General features: G+C 36.4%; 1 non-coding gene across 1 annotated transcript; it reads right to left on the bottom strand.

Annotated features, from left to right (window-relative positions):
• Nucleotides 1-6,087: 6,087 nt before the first annotated feature.
• Nucleotides 6,088-6,194, bottom strand: LOC143681794 (U6 spliceosomal RNA). The gene has a single exon (XR_013174853.1). It is a non-coding gene; the product is annotated as a U6 spliceosomal RNA (small nuclear RNA).
• Nucleotides 6,195-6,893: the final 699 nt, after the last annotated feature.

Genomic DNA, 6,893 nt, shown 5'->3' with positions numbered 1-6,893 from the left:
ATCTATATGCTGTCTCTACTCAAAGGACACGAGGGCAAGGACACAAATGGACATTTGCACACCAATGTTTATAGCAGCATTATTTACAATTACCAAGAGATGGAAACAGCCAAAATGTCCATCAACAGACGGTTGGCTAAACAAACTGTGGCATCTACATAAGATGGAATATTATGCAGCTGCAAAACAGAATAAAGTTATGAATTATGTAACAACATGAGTGGACCTTAAGGACATTATGCTGAGTGTGATTAGTCAGAAACAAAAGGACAAATACTGTATGGTCTCACTGATATGAACTGACATTAGTGAATAAACTCGGAATATTTCCCTGGTAACGGAGACTATCAGGAGATAGAAATAGGGTAAGATATTGGATAATTGGAGCTGAAGGGATACAGATTGTGCAACAGGACTGAATATAAAAACTCAGAAATGGACAGCACAATATTACCTAACTGTAATACAATTATGTTAAAACACTGAGGGAAGTTGCATGTGAGAATGATAGAAGGAGGAGGGCTGGGGCATAAATGAAATCACAAAGCAAGATAGACGATAAGGATTGAGATGGCGTAATCTGGGAATGCCTAGAGTGTATAATGATGGTGACTAAATGTACAAATTTTAAAAATGTTTTTGCATGAGGAAGAACAAAAGAATGTCATTACTGCAGTGTGTTGAAAATAGATGGTAATTAATATTTTAAAATTTCAACTTGTGTCTGAGACTGAAGCAAAAAATGTTTATTTGGTACAAATTTATATTTTGACTAGTGCATTTCCTAATATAACTTATGTAGATAGTTGGTTGAACACCTTAAGTGCATGGAACTTTGTGTAGGACATGAGATTTTGTTGGTTTGTCCAGGTGATGCCCTGATGAATCCCAGAGTGATTTTATCTGTGAGTGGAAAAGTATTTGCAGAGTCCCCTTAGGGGAATGGTGAGAATGGGGGAAAACTCAAATTCCTGAAGTTGAATTATTGATAGTCTCACAACCAGTGTGGACAACCAAAGCTGTAGGCCGAGCCCCCAGGCTTGGGGTTTTTTCATATGAAACTTGACCCCACAAGAGATAGGTAAAGCCTACTCAAAATCAGGCCTAAAAGTCACCCCCAAGAGAACCTCTTTTGTTGCTCAGATGTGGCCTCTCTCTCCAGCCAACACAGCAAGCAAACTCACCACCTTCCCCCTGTCTATGTGGGACATGACTCCCAGGGGTGTGGATCTTCCTGGCAACATGGGACAGAAATCCCAGAATGAGCTGAGATTCAGCATCAAGGGATTGAGAAAACTTTCTCAACCAAAAAGGGGAAGAGTGAAATGAGACAATGTCTCAATGGCTGAGAGATTCCAAACAGAGTTGAGAGGTTATCCTGGAGGTTGTTCTTATGCATTAAGTAGATATCACCTTGTTTCTCCAGATGTAATGGAGAGGCTGGAGGGAACTGCCTGAAAATGTAGAGCTGTGTTCCAGTAGCCATGTTTCTTGATGATGATTGAACAATGATATATCTTTCACAATGTGACTGTGTGATTGTGAAAACCTTGTGTCTGATGCTCCTTTTATCTACCTTGTCAACAGATGAGTAGAACATATGGAATAAAAATAAATAATAAGGGGAACAAATGTTAAAATAAATTTAGTTTGAATTGCTAGTGATCAATGAAAGGGAGGGGTAAGGAGTATGGTATGTAAATTTTTTTTTCTGTTTTCATTTTATTTTTCTGTTGTCTTTTTATTTCTTTTTCTGAATTGATGCAAATGTTCTGGGAAATGATCATGATGATGAATATGCAATTATGTGATGATATTGTGAATTGCTGAGTGTATGTGTAGAATGGAATGAGCATGTGTTGGTAATTTTTGTGTTTCTTTCTTGTAATTTTTTAATTAATAAAAAATTTAAATATATATATATAAATTATCCTCCCAGAGCCTGGCTTCATATAAGCAAAGCATTAGAAGAATCCAAAGGTGATATTTGACTATCTCTTTTGCCAGCTCACCCCATGGATTGGCAGTATCATTCTGATTATGGGAATCAGAGTCCTATAGTGTCTTTGAGTCCCATCAGAGTAGAAACCCAATCATAAAAACCCATTTTTATGATTCTGTTTCTTAAGAACCACTCCCAGTACCAAGCTGTATTAGCTAGGAATCTCTAGAGCAATAGAATCAACAGGAAATATCCATAAATATAAAATTTATAAAAGTGTCTCACATAACCATGGGAACATAAGGTCCAAAATCCATAAGGCAGGCTGTGAAGCTGACAATTCCAATGAATTATCGGTACCCACTCCACAGGAGAGGCTCATTGGCAGAAGCAGGAAGAGAGACTGTCTCTTCTGAATCCTCCTTAAAAGGCTCCCAGTGATTAGATTAAATATTACTCATTACAGAAGATACACCTCTTGGCTGATTACAAATGCAATCAGCTTTGGATGCAGCCAACATGATCATGACTTAATTCTATGAAATGTCCTCATAACAACAGGCAGGCAGCACTTGTCCAACCAGACAAATGGGCACCACCACCTGGCCAGGTTGACAGATGAACCTGGCCATGACACAATGTTATAAAGTCCATGTGAATAACCGCCATTACTGGCAGCATATTCTTTTTATTTATGTGTGTGTTGAGCAAAGACATAGATTAACATCCACAGAATGGCCTCTTACCACCTATCTATTGTCATTTTCCTCAGTTTGTGTCTTCCACTAGTGAACATTTCTATAGGATACAAATATGCTCACACTTTGTGCTCCTTCCTAGATACATGTCCATAGACAACTTTCCAGATATCCTTTTTCATCAATTTCCAATTTCATTCCTTATAATTCTTTAACAATGACACTTAACCAATAGTTACTTCCTATGAAATAGTGCAGATTTATAAATGTGGCCCTCTTTGCTTAAGGGCAAAATGACAGTAGGAAGTATTAATCAATTTTCTACCTACTCTGGGAAGATACTGCCCACTCTGAGTAATCCCACACTGCTCAAGCCATCCACTCTCAGGTAGTACCAGTTTATCATGTGAACAGAACTGAATTGTTTCATCCTTAGTCAAATGATTACAGGAAACTATGCACAAAAGGCATTACTGTGTGCTGCTGAAGAAGATAATGCAATAAAGCAAGAGTAGTATTCTGAGGCATTGTGCAGTTAAGTTTTCAGAAATTGGGTGGACACAATTTAGTATATACTATTTCCATTCTAAATATGTTGGCTGTAAAAGATTAGAATTCAAGGCTGAAACAACTGTTGGATAATTGGTGGATTTGAGGGCAAGGGAATCACCATTAGAAGTCAGAGGAGATACCACCAAATTCAGAGTTGTGAACACTGAAGAGTGCTACACGATGCAATGAAGAGAGTGGTTGCCAAAAGTTCACTGAGAAGTTGTTCGAATTTTCAAAAATTTCTACTGGCTATTATTTTATTTTCTGGGAGAAATGTATATTCCTTTATTTTTCACATTTTAAAATGGGATCATTTCTCTTTTTTATATTCATTTGTAAGTATTCTTTGGGTATTCTGTGTACAAGTCTCTTATGAAATATGCATGACATGCAAATATGTTCTTCCAGTCTGTGGTTTGTTTTTTCACTTTCTTAAAGGTGTCTTTTGAAGAACAAAACTTTTGCATTTTGATCAAGTGCATTTAATTAATTAATAGTCTTTTATCACATGCTTTAAGTATCATATCTAAGAAATAATTGCCTAATCCAAGATAATGAACAGTTATGCCTATATTTTTTGAAGAGTTTTCAGTTTTATCTATTTTATTTTGATCTGTGATCTGTTTTGAGCTCAGTCTTGTGTATAGTGTGAAGTATGGGTCCAACATTTTTTGTGGCATGTGTATATCCATTATCCCTACACAATTTGTGGAAAACACTATTTCCCACAAAATTTTCTTTGATTTTGGTTGAAAACCAATTGAATAAAAGCTATTATTTATTAGTTATTATTTCTATACAACTCATCTATGTATCTGTCCTCATGCCCTTCTGCACTCTCTTGGTTACTGCAGCTGTGTGGTAGATCATCCCAGCACTGGTGGATGCAGGAGACACAGAAGTTCTGTCTATAGTCAATAGTCACTGGGTCTCCCAGGTGCTCCAAGAAGATGGGGCACTTGGCCTCTGCTTTGAGGTCAGCCATGGAGGCTATAAAGGCCATTGTACCATGATGAATTCTCCCTTCAATGAGGTTTGTACTTCCAGGAACTAGAGAATGTGAGGATCTGAATTCTCCTCAGTGTTCTCTCCTTTCCTGGTATGCAGGCTGCAGATTTTCCAGGGTCCCCCTTCCATTCACCTCTATAAGCCTCAGTTAACCACTGCAGATGCCAATATCTCCAACTATAAATAATGGTTAGCAATTGCAACAGTTGTCCTCTAAGTCAGGAAAGGGCCACAGCTCCATGAAGCAATGGAAATCCTGATAATATAGAGACATAATTAACAAAATCCAGGCTGTGAACATGTCTGTGAGATAACTGCCAGGTTTCTTAACCAAAAAATAGCAAACATAAAACAGTACAAAATATATTAATGTGCTGGTATGAAAGGATGCATGTCCCCTAGAAAAGTCATGTTTTAATCAAAATCCCATTTCATAAAGGTAGAATAATCCTTATTCAATACTGTATGTTTGAAACTGTAATCAGATCATCTCCCTGGATGATGTGATTTAGTCAATACTGGTTGTTAAACTGGATTAGGTGATGACATGCCTTCATCCCAAATGGGTGGATCTTGATAAGTTTCTGAAGTCTTATAAAAGAGGGATTTTTTTGGAGAGAGAGAGAAACTCAGAGAGAGCAGAGCAAAATGACATAGCTGCAAGAAGTAGAGTCCACCAGCTAGCTACCTTTTGAGATGAAGAAGGAAAATGACTCCCAGGCTGCTTCATGAAACAGGAAGCCAGGAGAAGAAGCTAGCAGATGACACTGTGTTTGCCATGTGCCCTTCTAGATGAGAGAGGAACCCTGATCGTCTTCACCATGTGCTCTTCCAGATGAGAGAGAATCTCTGTGTTTACTCTGTGCCTTCTCACTTGAGAGAGAAACCCTAACTTCATCAGCCTTCTTGAACCAAGGTATCTTTCCCTGGATGCCTTTGATTGGACATTATTCCAAAGACTTGCTTTAATTGGGACATTTTCTCAGTCTCAGAACTGTAAACTAACAACTTATTAAATTCTCCTCTTTAAAAGCCATTCTGTTTCTGGTATTTTGTATTCCAGCATCTAGCAAACTAGAACAATTAAAGAGATCGAAAACATGTACTGGACAAAATATTACCTGCATTTTTCTGATTCTGGACTTTTCATTTTGAAAATAAAAAATAATTCAGACAGTGGATATGTAATAATAACAAAAGAGATCATTGTTATAAACCTTGTAATATAGTATGATTATTTTTTGAAAGGACACTCTATACTCAAGAGATACATGATATACTATGGATATATAAAAACCTATGATTCTAGGATTTACTTCAGAACAATGAGAAGTAGGTGATTAGTGGTGCATGAATTGGTGGATGTTTATATGGGATTTATTATATAATTTTCCCTACTATTCTATATGTTTTACATATTCTACAATAAAAACATTTTTCTATAAATGTAACCATTGTTTACAGTGTCTTCCTCCCTCTGGCAAAGCCACCCTCTTTTTTTTTTTAAGAGAAAGTGGGGGCTAGGTGCTTCATTGCCTGACTGAACACAATGACCATGAGAAGCCAGCGCAAGTTTATTTTATACCGTTTAACAACAGAAATCTAGATAAGGCAGTGCAGTAGCCACCCTCTCTTTTACTTCTTTATTTGAGTAAATACTCTCACTTTTTCCCTGCACACCAAGCTCTCAAATCCTTTACTTTCCCTCCCTAGGGAACAGAGCTATTAGACTTAAAAGCTCTTTAATCCAATTACAATGTAGTTCCAGTTTCAAACAATGTGTCCTTAAATAGTATAATTTAACTGGGAAGGTGGATATCTGATCATAATAAAAATATTGCTAATATTTTGTTTCAATATTAGTATTAGTTTTCTTTTAATTTTTTTTTTAATATGGAACGCTTCACGAATTTGCATGTCATCCTTGCGCAGGGGCCATGCTAATCTTCTCTGTAGAGTTCCAATTTTAGTATATGTGCTGCTGAAGTGAGCACAGTTTTCTTTTAATTTTAAAGTGTATTTTATAACAAATGTATTAAGAATGTTCACTTGTATTATCAAAAAATGCCTATGGATTTGCTTCAAAGTAATGTGGTGGAAAGAGAGCTGGTGGTGGTAGAAATAAATAAAAATCAGCAATGAATTTATCATCATTTAAGTTGGTTTCTTCATATATGGATTTCATTAAAATATTCTTTCTACTATTTAGTATAATTAAAATATTCTGTAAATAGAGAATATTTTTTCAAATTCTAATTTTTTGAAATTGGCTTGTGTATTGCTTCTTCATTCCAGCCAAGGTAGGTTCTCTCTGACTCCCTTCTTTGAGGCTCGTCTCTCATACTTTCATCTCAAAGATTTCAGAACCCTTTATTCTCCCTTAACTCCACAAAAATAACTGACAGAGATGTAAATTGATACTGAGGAAATATCAAGGCAGACGGTAGGGCTCTGCTCACTTATATAGAGGCCTGCTCTCATACAACCTGTGATATCTGGGTCTGGTTCCATACTTCTCCACTATTTCAGGGAGACTGGAAAGGTGATACCTTTCCTTAACTTCCATTTTAGTTTTGTTTGAGAATAAACAAAACAAGAGATACATCTCTTTCAACATTTTATTTTTAAATAATAAGAATTTAGCATAGCACAAGATTCAATAAACTTTTCAAAATATCAGCATCTTGCTTCCT

Source organism: Tamandua tetradactyla, chromosome 4 (assembly GCF_023851605.1).
Source record: "Tamandua tetradactyla isolate mTamTet1 chromosome 4, mTamTet1.pri, whole genome shotgun sequence".
NCBI lineage: Eukaryota > Metazoa > Chordata > Mammalia > Pilosa > Myrmecophagidae > Tamandua > Tamandua tetradactyla.
This window is presented reverse-complemented; position numbering and strand designations above follow the sequence as displayed.